The following is a 14,532-nucleotide window of genomic DNA, read 5'->3' as shown; positions in this document are numbered from 1 at the left end:
ACGCTTCCCTCAAAAGGCGATGTTGTTCTATTTATAGCCCTTCGTAGCATATGTTGGAGTGGGGGAACTGTGGTCGAACATACTTTTCTCAAACAACCACTATTGAAAATGTGTTTTATTGTGTGAAAAGCACTGAAGCTTGTGTCCTGTGACTTGTGGAGGCTGCAGAAAAGATGAATTCCACATTAGATTTGAACGTTAGACGGCGGTGTGACGTTGGTTTATGTTGCGTGTTAGCGGCGGGCATGGTTGTCAACGACCATACCATGTTGAAAACACCGGTTCTCGTCCGATCACCGAAGTTAAGCAACATCGGGCATGGCTAGTACTTAGGTGGGTGACCACTTGGGAAAACCATGTGTCGTTGGCATCTTCACCTTTTGCTTTTCTCAGCCTCATCGGGGATGTGTTTGGTCGCATGGAATGTATCCATCGTCCTTGTGGTCATCCCAGTACGCTGTGAAAAAGTGTGAATTCTTATTCCCTCGTGTTGAATTTATAGCCCTTCGTAGCATATGTTGGAGTGGGGAACTGTGGTCGAACATACTTTTTCTCAAACAACCACTATTGAAGATGTGTTTTATTGTGTGAAAAGCACTGTAGCTTGTGCACTGTGACTTGTGGAGGCTGCAGAAAAGATGAATTCCACATTAGATTTGAACGTTAGACGGCGGTGTGACGTTGGTTTATGTTGCGTGTTAGCGGCGGGCATGGTTGTCAACGACCATACCATGTTGAAAACACCGGTTCTCGTCCGATCACCGAAGTTAAGCAACATCGGGCATGGCTAGTACTTAGGTGGGTGACCACTTGGGAAAACCATGTGTCGTTGGCATCTTCACCTTTTGCTTTTCTCAGCCTCATCGGGGATGTGTTTGGTCGCATGGAATGTATCCATCGTCCTTGTGGTCATCCCAGTACGCTGTGAAAAAGTTCCTTTTGGATGAATTGTTTCCTTCTTCTAACGCTTCCCTCGAAGGGCGATGTTGTTCTATTTATAGCCCTTCGTAGCATATGTTGGAGTGGGGAACTGTGGTCGAACATACTTTTCTCAAACAACCACTAATGAAGATGTGTTTTATTGTGTGAAAAGCACTGTAGCTTGTGCCTGTGACTTGTGGAGGCTGCAGAAAAGATGAATTCCACATTAGATTTGAACGTTAGACGGCGGTGTGACGTTGGTTTATGTTGCGTGTTAGCGGCGGGCATGGTTGTCAACGACCATACCATGTTGAAAACACCGGTTCTCGTCCGATCACCGAAGTTAAGCAACATCGGGCATGGCTAGTACTTAGGTGGGTGACCACTTGGGAAAACCATGTGTCGTTGGCATCTTCACCTTTTGCTTTTCTCAGCCTCATCGGGGATGTGTTTGGTCGCATGGAATGTATCCATCGTCCTTGTGGTCATCCCAGTACGCTGTGAAAAAGTTCCTTTGGATGAATTCTTTCCTTCTTCTAACGCTTCCCTCGAAGGGCGATGTTGTTCTATTTATAGCCCTTCGTAGCATATGTTGGAGTGGGGAACTGTGGTCGAACATACTTTTTCTCAAACAACCACTATTGAAAATGTGTTTTATTGTGTGAAAAGCACTGTAGCTTGAGCCCTGTGACTTGTGGAGGCTGCAGAAAAGATGAATTCCACATTAGATTTGAACGTTAGACGGCGGTGTGACGTTGGTTTATGTTGCGTGTTAGCGGCGGGCATGGTTGTCAACGACCATACCATGTTGAAAACACCGGTTCTCGTCCGATCACCGAAGTTAAGCAACATCGGGCATGGCTAGTACTTAGGTGGGTGACCACTTGGGAAAACCATGTGTCGTTGGCATCTTCACCTTTTGCTTTTCTCAGCCTCATCGGGGATGTGTTTGGTCGCATGGAATGTATCCATCGTCCTTGTGGTCATCCCAGTACGCTGTGAAAAAGTTCCTTTTGGATGAATTGTTTCCTTCTTCTAACGCTTCCCTCGAAGGGCGATGTTGTTCTATTTATAGCCCTTCGTAGCATATGTTGGAGTGGGGAACTGTGGTCGAACATACTTTTCTCAAACAACCACTAGTTGAAGATGTGTTTTATTGTGTGAAAAGCACTGTAGCTTGTGCCCTGTGACTTGTGGAGGCTGCAGAAAAGATGAATTCCACACTAGATTTGGAACGTTAGACGGCGGTGTGACGTTGGTTTATGTTGCGTGTTAGCGGCGGGCATGGTTGTCAACGACCATACCATGTTGAAAACACCGGTTCTCGTCCGATCACCGAAGTTAAGCAACATCGGGCATGGCTAGTACTTAGGTGGGTGACCACTTGGGAAAACCATGTGTCGTTGGCATCTTCACCTTTTTGCTTTTCTCAGCCTCATCGGGGATGTGTTTGGTCGCATGGAATGTATCCATCGTCCTTGTGGTCATCCCAGTACGCTGTGAAAAAGTTCCTTTTGGATGAATTCTTTCCTTCTTCTAACGCTTCCCTCGAAGGGCGATGTTGTTCTATTTATAGCCCTTCGTAGCATATGTTGGAGTGGGGAACTGTGGTCGAACATACTTTTCTCAAACAACCACCTAGTTGAAGATGTGTTTTATTGTGTGAAAAGCACTGTAGCTTGTGCCCTGTGACTTGTGGAGGCTGCAGAAAAGATGAATTCCACATTAGATTTGAACGTTAGACGGCGGTGTGACGTTGGTTTATGTTGCGTGTTAGCGGCGGGCATGGTTGTCAACGACCATACCATGTTGAAAACACCGGTTCTCGTCCGATCACCGAAGTTAAGCAACATCGGGCATGGCTAGTACTTAGGTGGGTGACCACTTGGGAAAACCATGTGTCGTTGGCATCTTCACCTTTTGCTTTTCTCAGCCTCATCGGGGATGTGTTTGGTCGCATGGAATGTATCCATCGTCCTTGTGGTCATCCCAGTACGCTGTGAAAAAGTTCCTTTTGGATGAATTGTTTCCTTCTTCTAACGCTTCCCTCGAAGGGCGATGTTGTTCTATTTATAGCCCTTCGTAGCATATGTTGGAGTGGGGAACTGTGGTCGAACATACTTTTTCTCAAACAACCACTTTTGAAAATGTGTTTTATTGTGTGAAAAGCACTGAAGCTTGTGTCCTGTGACTTGTGGAGACTGGCAGAAAAAGATGAATTCCACATTAGATTTGAACGTTAGACGGCGGTGTGACGTTGGTTTATGTTGCGTGTTAGCGGCGGGCATGGTTGTCAACGACCATACCATGTTGAAAACACCGGTTCTCGTCCGATCACCGAAGTTAAGCAACATCGGGCATGGCTAGTACTTAGGTGGGTGACCACTTGGGAAAACCATGTGTCGTTGGCATCTTCACCTTTTGCTTTTCTCAGCCTCATCGGGGATGTGTTTGGTCGCATGGAATGTATCCATCGTCCTTGTGGTCATCCCAGTACGCTGTGAAAAAGTTCCTTTTGGATGAATTGTTTCCTTCTTCTAACGCTTCCCTCGAAGGGCGATGTTGTTCTATTTATAGCCCTTCGTAGCATATGTTGGAGTGGGGAACTGTGGTCGAACATACTTTTTCTCAAACAACCACTATTGAAAATGTGTTTATTGTGTGAAAAGCACTGAAGCTTGTGCCCTGTGACTTGTGGAGGCTGCAGAAAAGATGAATTCCACATTAGATTTGAACGTTAGACGGCGGTGTGACGTTGGTTTATGTTGCGTGTTAGCGGCGGGCATGGTTGTCAACGACCATACCATGTTGAAAACACCGGTTCTCGTCCGATCACCGAAGTTAAGCAACATCGGGCATGGCTAGTACTTAGGTGGGTGACCACTTGGGAAAACCATGTGTCGTTGGCATCTTCACCTTTTGCTTTTCTCAGCCTCATCGGGGATGTGTTTGGTCGCATGGAATGTATCCATCGTCCTTGTGGTCATCCCAGTACGCTGTGAAAAAGTTCCTTTGGATGAATTGTTTCCTTCTTCTAACGCTTCCCTCGAAGGGCGATGTTGTTCTATTTATAGCCCTTCGTAGCATATGTTGGAGTGGGGAACTGTGGTCGAACATACTTTTTCTCAAACAACCACTATTGAAAATGTGTTTTATTGTGTGAAAAGCACTGTAGCTTGTGCCCTGTGACTTGTGGAGGCTGCAGAAAAGATGAATTCCACATTAGATTTGAACGTTAGACGGCGGTGTGACGTTGGTTTATGTTGCGTGTTAGCGGCGGGCATGGTTGTCAACGACCATACCATGTTGAAAACACCGGTTCTCGTCCGATCACCGAAGTTAAGCAACATCGGGCATGGCTAGTACTTAGGTGGGTGACCACTTGGGAAAACCATGTGTCGTTGGCATCTTCACCTTTTGCTTTTCTCAGCCTCATCGGGGATGTGTTTGGTCGCATGGAATGTATCCATCGTCCTTGTGGTCATCCCAGTACGCTGTGAAAAAGTTCCTTTTGGATGAATTGTTTCCTTCTTCTAACGCTTCCCTCGAAGGGCGATGTTGTTCTATTTATAGCCCTTCGTAGCATATGTTGGAGTGGGGAACTGTGGTCGAACATACTTTTCTCAAACAACCACTATTGAAAATGTGTTTTATTGTGTGAAAAGCACTGTAGCTTGTGCCCTGTGACTTGTGGAGGCTGCAGAAAAGATGAATTCCACATTAGATTTGAACGTTAGACGGCGGTGTGACGTTGGTTTATGTTGCGTGTTAGCGGCGGGCATGGTTGTCAACGACCATACCATGTTGAAAACACCGGTTCTCGTCCGATCACCGAAGTTAAGCAACATCGGGCATGGCTAGTACTTAGGTGGGTGACCACTTGGGAAAACCATGTGTCGTTGGCATCTTCACCTTTTGCTTTTCTCAGCCTCATCGGGGATGTGTTTGGTCGCATGGAATGTATCCATCGTCCTTGTGGTCATCCCAGTACGCTGTGAAAAAGTTCCTTTTGGATGAATTGTTTCCTTCTTCTAACGCTTCCCTCGAAGGGCGATGTTGTTCTATTTATAGCCCTTCGTAGCATATGTTGGAGTGGGGAACTGTGGTCGAACATACTTTTTCTCAAACAACCACTCTTGAAAATGTGTTTTATTGTGTGAAAAGCACTGTAGCTTGTGTCCTGTGACTTGTGGAGACTGCAGAAAAGATGAATTCCACATTAGATTTGAACGTTAGACGGCGGTGTGACGTTGGTTTATGTTGCGTGTTAGCGGCGGGCATGGTTGTCAACGACCATACCATGTTGAAAACACCGGTTCTCGTCCGATCACCGAAGTTAAGCAACATCGGGCATGGCTAGTACTTAGGTGGGTGACCACTTGGGAAAACCATGTGTCGTTGGCATCTTCACCTTTTGCTTTTCTCAGCCTCATCGGGGATGTGTTTGGTCGCATGGAATGTATCCATCGTCCTTGTGGTCATCCCAGTACGCTGTGAAAAAGTTCCTTTGGATGAATTGTTTCCTTCTTCTAACGCTTCCCTCGAAGGGCGATGTTGTTCTATTTATAGCCCTTCGTAGCATATGTTGGAGTGGGGAACTGTGGTCGAACATACTTTTTCTCAAACAACCACTATTGAAAATGTGTTTTATTGTGTGAAAAGCACTGTAGCTTGTGCCCTGTGACTTGTGGAGGCTGCAGAAAAGATGAATTCCACATTAGATTTGAACGTTAGACGGCGGTGTGACGTTGGTTTATGTTGCGTGTTAGCGGCGGGCATGGTTGTCAACGACCATACCATGTTGAAAACACCGGTTCTCGTCCGATCACCGAAGTTAAGCAACATCGGGCATGGCTAGTACTTAGGTGGGTGACCACTTGGGAAAACCATGTGTCGTTGGCATCTTCACCTTTTGCTTTTCTCAGCCTCATCGGGGATGTGTTTGGTCGCATGGAATGTATCCATCGTCCTTGTGGTCATCCCAGTACGCTGTGAAAAAGTTCCTTTTGGATGAATTCTTTCCTTCTTCTAACGCTTCCCTCGAAGGGCGATGTTGTTCTATTTATAGCCCTTCGTAGCATATGTTGGAGTGGGGGAACTGTGGTCGAACATACTTTTTCTCAAACAACCACTATTGAAAATGTGTTTTATTGTGTGAAAAGCACTGAAGCTTGTGTCCTGTGACTTGTGGAGGCTGCAGAAAAGATGAATTCCACATTAGATTTGAACGTTAGACGGCGGTGTGACGTTGGTTTATGTTGCGTGTTAGCGGCGGGCATGGTTGTCAACGACCATACCATGTTGAAAACACCGGTTCTCGTCCGATCACCGAAGTTAAGCAACATCGGGCATGGCTAGTACTTAGGTGGGTGACCACTTGGGAAAACCATGTGTCGTTGGCATCTTCACCTTTTGCTTTTCTCAGCCTCATCGGGGATGTGTTTGGTCGCATGGAATGTATCCATCGTCCTTGTGGTCATCCCAGTACGCTGTGAAAAAGTTCCTTTGGATGAATTGTTTCCTTCTTCTAACGCTTCCCTCGAAGGGCGATGTTGTTCTATTTATAGCCCTTCGTAGCATATGTTGGAGTGGGGAACTGTGGTCGAACATACTTTTTCTCAAACAACCAATATTGAAGATGTGTTTTATTGTGTGAAAAGCACTGTAGCTTGTGCCTGTGACTTGTGGAGGCTGCAGAAAAGATGAATTCCACATTAGATTTGAACGTTAGACGGCGGTGTGACGTTGGTTTATGTTGCGTGTTAGCGGCGGGCATGGTTGTCAACGACCATACCATGTTGAAAACACCGGTTCTCGTCCGATCACCGAAGTTAAGCAACATCGGGCATGGCTAGTACTTAGGTGGGTGACCACTTGGGAAAACCATGTGTCGTTGGCATCTTCACCTTTTGCTTTTCTCAGCCTCATCGGGGATGTGTTTGGTCGCATGGAATGTATCCATCGTCCTTGTGGTCATCCCAGTACGCTGTGAAAAAGTTCCTTTTGGATGAATTGTTTCCTTCTTCTAACGCTTCCCTCGAAGGGCGATGTTGTTCTATTTATAGCCCTTCGTAGCATATGTTGGAGTGGGGAACTGTGGTCGAACATACTTTTTCTCAAACAACCACTATTGAAAATGTGTTTTATTGTGTGAAAAGCACTGTAGCTTGTGCCCTGTGACTTGTGGAGGCTGCAGAAAAGATGAATTCCACATTAGATTTGAACGTTAGACGGCGGTGTGACGTTGGTTTATGTTGCGTGTTAGCGGCGGGCATGGTTGTCAACGACCATACCATGTTGAAAACACCGGTTCTCGTCCGATCACCGAAGTTAAGCAACATCGGGCATGGCTAGTACTTAGGTGGGTGACCACTTGGGAAAACCATGTGTCGTTGGCATCTTCACCTTTTTGCTTTTCTCAGCCTCATCGGGGATGTGTTTGGTCGCATGGAATGTATCCATCGTCCTTGTGGTCATCCCAGTACGCTGTGAAAAAGTTCTTTTTGGATGAATTCTTTCCTTCTTCTAACGCTTCCCTCAAAAGGCGATGTTGTTCTATTTATAGCCCTTCGTAGCATATGTTGGAGTGGGGGAACTGTGGTCGAACATACTTTTTCTCAAACAACCACTATTGAAAATGTGTTTTATTGTGTGAAAAGCACTGTAGCTTGTGCCCTGTGACTTGTGGAGGCTGCAGAAAAGATGAATTCCACATTAGATTTGAACGTTAGACGGCGGTGTGACGTTGGTTTATGTTGCGTGTTAGCGGCGGGCATGGTTGTCAACGACCATACCATGTTGAAAACACCGGTTCTCGTCCGATCACCGAAGTTAAGCAACATCGGGCATGGCTAGTACTTAGGTGGGTGACCACTTGGGAAAACCATGTGTCGTTGGCATCTTCACCTTTTGCTTTTCTCAGCCTCATCGGGGATGTGTTTGGTCGCATGGAATGTATCCATCGTCCTTGTGGTCATCCCAGTACGCTGTGAAAAAGTTCCTTTGGATGAATTGTTTCCTTCTTCTAACGCTTCCCTCGAAGGGCGATGTTGTTCTATTTATAGCCCTTCGTAGCATATGTTGGAGTGGGGAACTGTGGTCGAACATACTTTTTCTCAAACAACCACTATTGAAAATGTGTTTTATTGTGTGAAAAGCACTGTAGCTTGTGCCCTGTGACTTGTGGAGACTGCAGAAAAGATGAATTCCACATTAGATTTGAACGTTAGACGGCGGTGTGACGTTGGTTTATGTTGCGTGTTAGCGGCGGGCATGGTTGTCAACGACCATACCATGTTGAAAACACCGGTTCTCGTCCGATCACCGAAGTTAAGCAACATCGGGCATGGCTAGTACTTAGGTGGGTGACCACTTGGGAAAACCATGTGTCGTTGGCATCTTCACCTTTTGCTTTTCTCAGCCTCATCGGGGATGTGTTTGGTCGCATGGAATGTATCCATCGTCCTTGTGGTCATCCCAGTACGCTGTGAAAAAGTTCCTTTTGGATGAATTCTTTCCTTCTTCTAACGCTTCCCTCGAAGGGCGATGTTGTTCTATTTATAGCCCTTCGTAGCATATGTTGGAGTGGGGAACTGTGGTCGAACATACTTTTCTCAAACAACCACTATTGAAAATGTGTTTTATTGTGTGAAAAGCACTGTAGCTTGTGCCTGTGACTTGTGGAGGCTGCAGAAAGATGAATTCCACATTAGATTTGAACGTTAGACGGCGGTGTGACGTTGGTTTATGTTGCGTGTTAGCGGCGGGCATGGTTGTCAACGACCATACCATGTTGAAAACACCGGTTCTCGTCCGATCACCGAAGTTAAGCAACATCGGGCATGGCTAGTACTTAGGTGGGTGACCACTTGGGAAAACCATGTGTCGTTGGCATCTTCACCTTTTGCTTTTCTCAGCCTCATCGGGGATGTGTTTGGTCGCATGGAATGTATCCATCGTCCTTGTGGTCATCCCAGTACGCTGTGAAAAAGTTCCTTTTGGATGAATTCTTTCCTTCTTCTAACGCTTCCCTCGAAGGGCGATGTTGTTCTATTTATAGCCCTTCGTAGCATATGTTGGAGTGGGGAACTGTGGTCGAACATACTTTTTCTCAAACAACCACTCATGAAGATGTGTTTTATTGTGTGAAAAGCACTGTAGCTTGTGCCCTGTGACTTGTGGAGGCTGCAGAAAAGATGAATTCCACATTAGATTTGAACGTTAGACGGCGGTGTGACGTTGGTTTATGTTGCGTGTTAGCGGCGGGCATGGTTGTCAACGACCATACCATGTTGAAAACACCGGTTCTCGTCCGATCACCGAAGTTAAGCAACATCGGGCATGGCTAGTACTTAGGTGGGTGACCACTTGGGAAAACCATGTGTCGTTGGCATCTTCACCTTTTGCTTTTCTCAGCCTCATCGGGGATGTGTTTGGTCGCATGGAATGTATCCATCGTCCTTGTGGTCATCCCAGTACGCTGTGAAAAAGTTCCTTTGGATGAATTCTTTCCTTCTTCTAACGCTTCCCTCGAAGGGCGATGTTGTTCTATTTATAGCCCTTCGTAGCATATGTTGGAGTGGGGAACTGTGGTCGAACATACTTTTTCTCAAACAACCACTCATGAAAATGTGTTTATTGTGTGAAAAGCACTGTAGCTTGTGCCTGTGACTTGTGGAGGCTGCAGAAAAGATGAATTCCACATTAGATTTGAACGTTAGACGGCGGTGTGACGTTGGTTTATGTTGCGTGTTAGCGGCGGGCATGGTTGTCAACGACCATACCATGTTGAAAACACCGGTTCTCGTCCGATCACCGAAGTTAAGCAACATCGGGCATGGCTAGTACTTAGGTGGGTGACCACTTGGGAAAACCATGTGTCGTTGGCATCTTCACCTTTTGCTTTTCTCAGCCTCATCGGGGATGTGTTTGGTCGCATGGAATGTATCCATCGTCCTTGTGGTCATCCCAGTACGCTGTGAAAAAGTTCCTTTGGATGAATTCTTTCCTTCTTCTAACGCTTCCCTCGAAGGGCGATGTTGTTCTATTTATAGCCCTTCGTAGCATATGTTGGAGTGGGGAACTGTGGTCGAACATACTTTTTCTCAAACAACCACTATTGAAAATGTGTTTTATTGTGTGAAAAGCACTGTAGCTTGTGCCCTGTGACTTGTGGAGGCTGCAGAAAAGATGAATTCCACATTAGATTTGAACGTTAGACGGCGGTGTGACGTTGGTTTATGTTGCGTGTTAGCGGCGGGCATGGTTGTCAACGACCATACCATGTTGAAAACACCGGTTTTCGGGCCGATCACCGAAGTTAAGCAACATCGGGCATGGCTAGTACTTAGGTGGGTGACCACTTGGGAAAACCATGTGTCGTTGGCATCTTCACCTTTTGCTTTTCTCAGCCTCATCGGGGATGTGTTTGGTCGCATGGAATGTATCCATCGTCCTTGTGGTCATCCCAGTACGCTGTGAAAAAGTTCCTTTGGATGAATTCTTTCCTTCTTCTAACGCTTCCCTCGAAGGGCGATGTTGTTCTATTTATAGCCCTTCGTAGCATATGTTGGAGTGGGGAACTGTGGTCGAACATACTTTTCTGCAAACATCACTATTGAAAATGTGTTTTTGTGTGAAAAGCACTGAAGCTTGTGTCCTGTGACTTGTGGAGGCTGCAGAAAAGATGAATTCCACATTAGATTTGAACGTTAGACGGCGGTGTGACGTTGGTTTATGTTGCGTGTTAGCGGCGGGCATGGTTGTCAACGACCATACCATGTTGAAAACACCGGTTCTCGTCCGATCACCGAAGTTAAGCAACATCGGGCATGGCTAGTACTTAGGTGGGTGACCACTTGGGAAAACCATGTGTCGTTGGCATCTTCACCTTTTTGCTTTTCTCAGCCTCATCGGGGATGTGTTTGGTCGCATGGAATGTATCCATCGTCCTTGTGGTCATCCCAGTACGCTGTGAAAAAGTTCTTTTTGGATGAATTCTTTCCTTCTTCTAACGCTTCCCTCAAAAGGCGATGTTGTTCTATTTATAGCCCTTCGTAGCATATGTTGGAGTGGGGAACTGTGGTCGAACATACTTTTCTCAAACAATCACCTATTAAGAAGATGTGTTTTATTGTGTGAAAAGCACTGAAGCTTGTGTCCTGTGACTTGTGGAGGCTGCAGAAAAGATGAATTCCACATTAGATTTGAACGTTAGACGGCGGTGTGACGTTGGTTTATGTTGCGTGTTAGCGGCGGGCATGGTTGTCAACGACCATACCATGTTGAAAACACCGGTTCTCGTCCGATCACCGAAGTTAAGCAACATCGGGCATGGCTAGTACTTAGGTGGGTGACCACTTGGGAAAACCATGTGTCGTTGGCATCTTCACCTTTTGCTTTTCTCAGCCTCATCGGGGATGTGTTTGGTCGCATGGAATGTATCCATCGTCCTTGTGGTCATCCCAGTACGCTGTGAAAAAGTTCCTTTGGATGAATTCTTTCCTTCTTCTAACGCTTCCCTCGAAGGGCGATGTTGTTCTATTTATAGCCCTTCGTAGCATATGTTGGAGTGGGGAACTGTGGTCGAACATACTTTTTCTCAAACAACCACTCATTGAAGATGTGTTTGTTGTGTGAAAAGCACTGTAGCTTGTGCCTGTGACTTGTGGAGGCTGCAGAAAAGATGAATTCCACATTAGATTTGAACGTTAGACGGCGGTGTGACGTTGGTTTATGTTGCGTGTTAGCGGCGGGCATGGTTGTCAACGACCATACCATGTTGAAAACACCGGTTCTCGTCCGATCACCGAAGTTAAGCAACATCGGGCATGGCTAGTACTTAGGTGGGTGACCACTTGGGAAAACCATGTGTCGTTGGCATCTTCACCTTTTGCTTTTCTCAGCCTCATCGGGGATGTGTTTGGTCGCATGGAATGTATCCATCGTCCTTGTGGTCATCCCAGTACGCTGTGAAAAAGTTCCTTTTGGATGAATTCTTTCCTTCTTCTAATGCTTCCCTCAAAGGGGCGATGTTGTTCTATTTATAGCCCTTCGTAGCATATGTTGGAGTGGGGAACTGTGGTCGAACATACTTTTTCTCAAACAACCACTATTGAAAATGTGTTTTATTGTGTGAAAAGCACTGTAGCTTGTGCCCTGTGACTTGTGGAGGCTGCAGAAAAGATGAATTCCACATTAGATTTGAACGTTAGACGGCGGTGTGACGTTGGTTTATGTTGCGTGTTAGCGGCGGGCATGGTTGTCAACGACCATACCATGTTGAAAACACCGGTTCTCGTCCGATCACCGAAGTTAAGCAACATCGGGCATGGCTAGTACTTAGGTGGGTGACCACTTGGGAAAACCATGTGTCGTTGGCATCTTCACCTTTTGCTTTTCTCAGCCTCATCGGGGATGTGTTTGGTCGCATGGAATGTATCCATCGTCCTTGTGGTCATCCCAGTACGCTGTGAAAAAGTTCCTTTTGGATGAATTCTTTCCTCTTCTAACGCTTCCCTCGAAGGGCGATGTTGTTCTATTTATAGCCCTTCGTAGCATATGTTGGAGTGGGGAACTGTGGTCGAACATACTTTTTCTCAAACAACCACTAAGAAGATGTGTTTTATTGTGTGAAAAGCACTGTAGCTTGAGCCTGTGACTTGTGGAGGCTGCAGAAAAGATGAATTCCACATTAGATTTGAACGTTAGACGGCGGTGTGACGTTGGTTTATGTTGCGTGTTAGCGGCGGGCATGGTTGTCAACGACCATACCATGTTGAAAACACCGGTTCTCGTCCGATCACCGAAGTTAAGCAACATCGGGCATGGCTAGTACTTAGGTGGGTGACCACTTGGGAAAACCATGTGTCGTTGGCATCTTCACCTTTTGCTTTTCTCAGCCTCATCGGGGATGTGTTTGGTCGCATGGAATGTATCCATCGTCCTTGTGGTCATCCCAGTACGCTGTGAAAAAGTTCCTTTTGGATGAATTCTTTCCTTCTTCTAACGCTTCCCTCGAAGGGCGATGTTGTTCTATTTATAGCCCTTCGTAGCATATGTTGGAGTGGGGAACTGTGGTCGAACATACTTTTTCTCAAACAACCACTCATGAAGATGTGTTTTATTGTGTAAAAGCACTGTAGCTTGTGCCCTGTGACTTGTGGAGGCTTCAGAAAAGATGAATTCCACATTAGATTTGAACGTTAGACGGCGGTGTGACGTTGGTTTATGTTGCGTGTTAGCGGCGGGCATGGTTGTCAACGACCATACCATGTTGAAAACACCGGTTCTCGTCCGATCACCGAAGTTAAGCAACATCGGGCATGGCTAGTACTTAGGTGGGTGACCACTTGGGAAAACCATGTGTCGTTGGCATCTTCACCTTTTGCTTTTCTCAGCCTCATCGGGGATGTGTTTGGTCGCATGGAATGTATCCATCGTCCTTGTGGTCATCCCAGTACGCTGTGAAAAAGTTCTTTTTTGGATGAATTCTTTCCTTCTTCTAACGCTTCCCTCAAAAAGAGCGATGTTGTTCTATTTATAGCCCTCGGTAGCATATGTTGGAGTGGGGAACTGTGGTCGAACATACTTTTTCTCAAACAACCACTATTGAAGATGTGTTTTATTGTGTGAAAAGCACTGTAGCTTGTGCCCTGTGACTTGTGAAGGCTGCAGAAAAGATGAATTCCACATTAGATTTGAACGTTAGACGGCGGTGTGACGTTGGTTTATGTTGCGTGTTAGCGGCGGGCATGGTTGTCAACGACCATACCATGTTGAAAACACCGGTTCTCGTCCGATCACCGAAGTTAAGCAACATCGGGCATGGCTAGTACTTAGGTGGGTGACCACTTGGGAAAACCATGTGTCGTTGGCATCTTCACCTTTTGCTTTTCTCAGCCTCATCGGGGATGTGTTTGGTCGCATGGAATGTATCCATCGTCCTTGTGGTCATCCCAGTACGCTGTGAAAAAGTTCCTTTTGGATGAATTCTTTCCTTCTTCTAATGCTTCCCTCAAAGAGCGATGTTGTTCTATTTATAGCCCTGCGTAGCATATGTTGGAGTGGGGAACTGTGGTCGAACATACTTTTCTCTCAAACAACCACTCATGAAGATGTGTTTTATTGTGTGAAAAGCACTGAAGCTTGTGTCTGTGACTTGTGGAGGCTGCAGAAAAGATGAATTCCACATTAGATTTGAACGTTAGACGGCGGTGTGACGTTGGTTTATGTTGCGTGTTAGCGGCGGGCATGGTTGTCAACGACCATACCATGTTGAAAACACCGGTTCTCGTCCGATCACCGAAGTTAAGCAACATCGGGCATGGCTAGTACTTAGGTGGGTGACCACTTGGGAAAACCATGTGTCGTTGGCATCTTCACCTTTTGCTTTTCTCAGCCTCATCGGGGATGTGTTTGGTCGCATGGAATGTATCCATCGTCCTTGTGGTCATCCCAGTACGCTGTGAAAAAGTTCCTTTGGATGAATTCTTTCCTTCTTCTAACGCTTCCCTCAAAAGGCGATGTTGTTCTATTTATAGCCCTTCGTAGCATATGTTGGAGTGGGGGAACTGTGGTCGAACATACTTTTTCTCAAACAACCACTATTGA

General features: G+C 46.1%; 29 non-coding genes across 29 annotated transcripts; all 29 read left to right on the top strand.

The window, feature by feature from the left end:
- Positions 1 to 251: 251 nt before the first annotated feature.
- On the top strand, positions 252 to 370 carry LOC120899005. The gene has a single exon (XR_005738812.1). It is a non-coding gene; the product is annotated as a 5S ribosomal RNA (ribosomal RNA).
- A 346-nt stretch (positions 371 to 716) lies between these two features.
- LOC120899004 lies at positions 717 to 835 on the top strand. The gene has a single exon (XR_005738811.1). It is a non-coding gene; the product is annotated as a 5S ribosomal RNA (ribosomal RNA).
- A 378-nt stretch (positions 836 to 1,213) lies between these two features.
- On the top strand, positions 1,214 to 1,332 carry LOC120899003. Its single transcript, XR_005738810.1, has one exon. It is a non-coding gene; the product is annotated as a 5S ribosomal RNA (ribosomal RNA).
- Positions 1,333 to 1,711: 379 nt separating this feature from the next.
- LOC120899002 lies at positions 1,712 to 1,830 on the top strand. Its single transcript, XR_005738809.1, has one exon. It is a non-coding gene; the product is annotated as a 5S ribosomal RNA (ribosomal RNA).
- A 381-nt stretch (positions 1,831 to 2,211) lies between these two features.
- On the top strand, positions 2,212 to 2,330 carry LOC120899001. Its single transcript, XR_005738808.1, has one exon. It is a non-coding gene; the product is annotated as a 5S ribosomal RNA (ribosomal RNA).
- Positions 2,331 to 2,712: 382 nt separating this feature from the next.
- Positions 2,713 to 2,831, top strand: LOC120899000. The gene has a single exon (XR_005738807.1). It is a non-coding gene; the product is annotated as a 5S ribosomal RNA (ribosomal RNA).
- A 382-nt stretch (positions 2,832 to 3,213) lies between these two features.
- LOC120898998 lies at positions 3,214 to 3,332 on the top strand. The gene has a single exon (XR_005738805.1). It is a non-coding gene; the product is annotated as a 5S ribosomal RNA (ribosomal RNA).
- A 379-nt stretch (positions 3,333 to 3,711) lies between these two features.
- LOC120898997 lies at positions 3,712 to 3,830 on the top strand. The gene has a single exon (XR_005738804.1). It is a non-coding gene; the product is annotated as a 5S ribosomal RNA (ribosomal RNA).
- Positions 3,831 to 4,209: 379 nt separating this feature from the next.
- Positions 4,210 to 4,328, top strand: LOC120898996. Its single transcript, XR_005738803.1, has one exon. It is a non-coding gene; the product is annotated as a 5S ribosomal RNA (ribosomal RNA).
- Positions 4,329 to 4,707: 379 nt separating this feature from the next.
- LOC120898995 lies at positions 4,708 to 4,826 on the top strand. The gene has a single exon (XR_005738802.1). It is a non-coding gene; the product is annotated as a 5S ribosomal RNA (ribosomal RNA).
- A 380-nt stretch (positions 4,827 to 5,206) lies between these two features.
- On the top strand, positions 5,207 to 5,325 carry LOC120898994. Its single transcript, XR_005738801.1, has one exon. It is a non-coding gene; the product is annotated as a 5S ribosomal RNA (ribosomal RNA).
- A 379-nt stretch (positions 5,326 to 5,704) lies between these two features.
- On the top strand, positions 5,705 to 5,823 carry LOC120898993. The gene has a single exon (XR_005738800.1). It is a non-coding gene; the product is annotated as a 5S ribosomal RNA (ribosomal RNA).
- A 381-nt stretch (positions 5,824 to 6,204) lies between these two features.
- On the top strand, positions 6,205 to 6,323 carry LOC120898992. The gene has a single exon (XR_005738799.1). It is a non-coding gene; the product is annotated as a 5S ribosomal RNA (ribosomal RNA).
- A 378-nt stretch (positions 6,324 to 6,701) lies between these two features.
- On the top strand, positions 6,702 to 6,820 carry LOC120898991. The gene has a single exon (XR_005738798.1). It is a non-coding gene; the product is annotated as a 5S ribosomal RNA (ribosomal RNA).
- A 380-nt stretch (positions 6,821 to 7,200) lies between these two features.
- Positions 7,201 to 7,319, top strand: LOC120898990. The gene has a single exon (XR_005738797.1). It is a non-coding gene; the product is annotated as a 5S ribosomal RNA (ribosomal RNA).
- A 382-nt stretch (positions 7,320 to 7,701) lies between these two features.
- On the top strand, positions 7,702 to 7,820 carry LOC120898989. Its single transcript, XR_005738796.1, has one exon. It is a non-coding gene; the product is annotated as a 5S ribosomal RNA (ribosomal RNA).
- Positions 7,821 to 8,199: 379 nt separating this feature from the next.
- Positions 8,200 to 8,318, top strand: LOC120898987. Its single transcript, XR_005738794.1, has one exon. It is a non-coding gene; the product is annotated as a 5S ribosomal RNA (ribosomal RNA).
- Positions 8,319 to 8,695: 377 nt separating this feature from the next.
- LOC120898986 lies at positions 8,696 to 8,814 on the top strand. Its single transcript, XR_005738793.1, has one exon. It is a non-coding gene; the product is annotated as a 5S ribosomal RNA (ribosomal RNA).
- A 380-nt stretch (positions 8,815 to 9,194) lies between these two features.
- On the top strand, positions 9,195 to 9,313 carry LOC120898984. The gene has a single exon (XR_005738792.1). It is a non-coding gene; the product is annotated as a 5S ribosomal RNA (ribosomal RNA).
- A 377-nt stretch (positions 9,314 to 9,690) lies between these two features.
- On the top strand, positions 9,691 to 9,809 carry LOC120898983. Its single transcript, XR_005738791.1, has one exon. It is a non-coding gene; the product is annotated as a 5S ribosomal RNA (ribosomal RNA).
- Positions 9,810 to 10,188: 379 nt separating this feature from the next.
- LOC120899225 lies at positions 10,189 to 10,308 on the top strand. Its single transcript, XR_005739030.1, has one exon. It is a non-coding gene; the product is annotated as a 5S ribosomal RNA (ribosomal RNA).
- Positions 10,309 to 10,684: 376 nt separating this feature from the next.
- Positions 10,685 to 10,803, top strand: LOC120898982. Its single transcript, XR_005738790.1, has one exon. It is a non-coding gene; the product is annotated as a 5S ribosomal RNA (ribosomal RNA).
- Positions 10,804 to 11,186: 383 nt separating this feature from the next.
- On the top strand, positions 11,187 to 11,305 carry LOC120898981. The gene has a single exon (XR_005738789.1). It is a non-coding gene; the product is annotated as a 5S ribosomal RNA (ribosomal RNA).
- Positions 11,306 to 11,683: 378 nt separating this feature from the next.
- LOC120898980 lies at positions 11,684 to 11,802 on the top strand. The gene has a single exon (XR_005738788.1). It is a non-coding gene; the product is annotated as a 5S ribosomal RNA (ribosomal RNA).
- A 381-nt stretch (positions 11,803 to 12,183) lies between these two features.
- LOC120898979 lies at positions 12,184 to 12,302 on the top strand. The gene has a single exon (XR_005738787.1). It is a non-coding gene; the product is annotated as a 5S ribosomal RNA (ribosomal RNA).
- Positions 12,303 to 12,679: 377 nt separating this feature from the next.
- Positions 12,680 to 12,798, top strand: LOC120898978. Its single transcript, XR_005738786.1, has one exon. It is a non-coding gene; the product is annotated as a 5S ribosomal RNA (ribosomal RNA).
- A 379-nt stretch (positions 12,799 to 13,177) lies between these two features.
- On the top strand, positions 13,178 to 13,296 carry LOC120898977. Its single transcript, XR_005738785.1, has one exon. It is a non-coding gene; the product is annotated as a 5S ribosomal RNA (ribosomal RNA).
- A 383-nt stretch (positions 13,297 to 13,679) lies between these two features.
- On the top strand, positions 13,680 to 13,798 carry LOC120898975. Its single transcript, XR_005738783.1, has one exon. It is a non-coding gene; the product is annotated as a 5S ribosomal RNA (ribosomal RNA).
- A 380-nt stretch (positions 13,799 to 14,178) lies between these two features.
- On the top strand, positions 14,179 to 14,297 carry LOC120898974. The gene has a single exon (XR_005738782.1). It is a non-coding gene; the product is annotated as a 5S ribosomal RNA (ribosomal RNA).
- Positions 14,298 to 14,532: the final 235 nt, after the last annotated feature.

The sequence above is a fragment of the Anopheles arabiensis genome, chromosome 2, assembly GCF_016920715.1.
Source record: "Anopheles arabiensis isolate DONGOLA chromosome 2, AaraD3, whole genome shotgun sequence".
Lineage (NCBI taxonomy): Eukaryota > Metazoa > Arthropoda > Insecta > Diptera > Culicidae > Anopheles > Anopheles arabiensis.
Note: the sequence above shows the minus strand (reverse complement) of the source record. Positions and strands in the feature narration are given on the sequence as shown.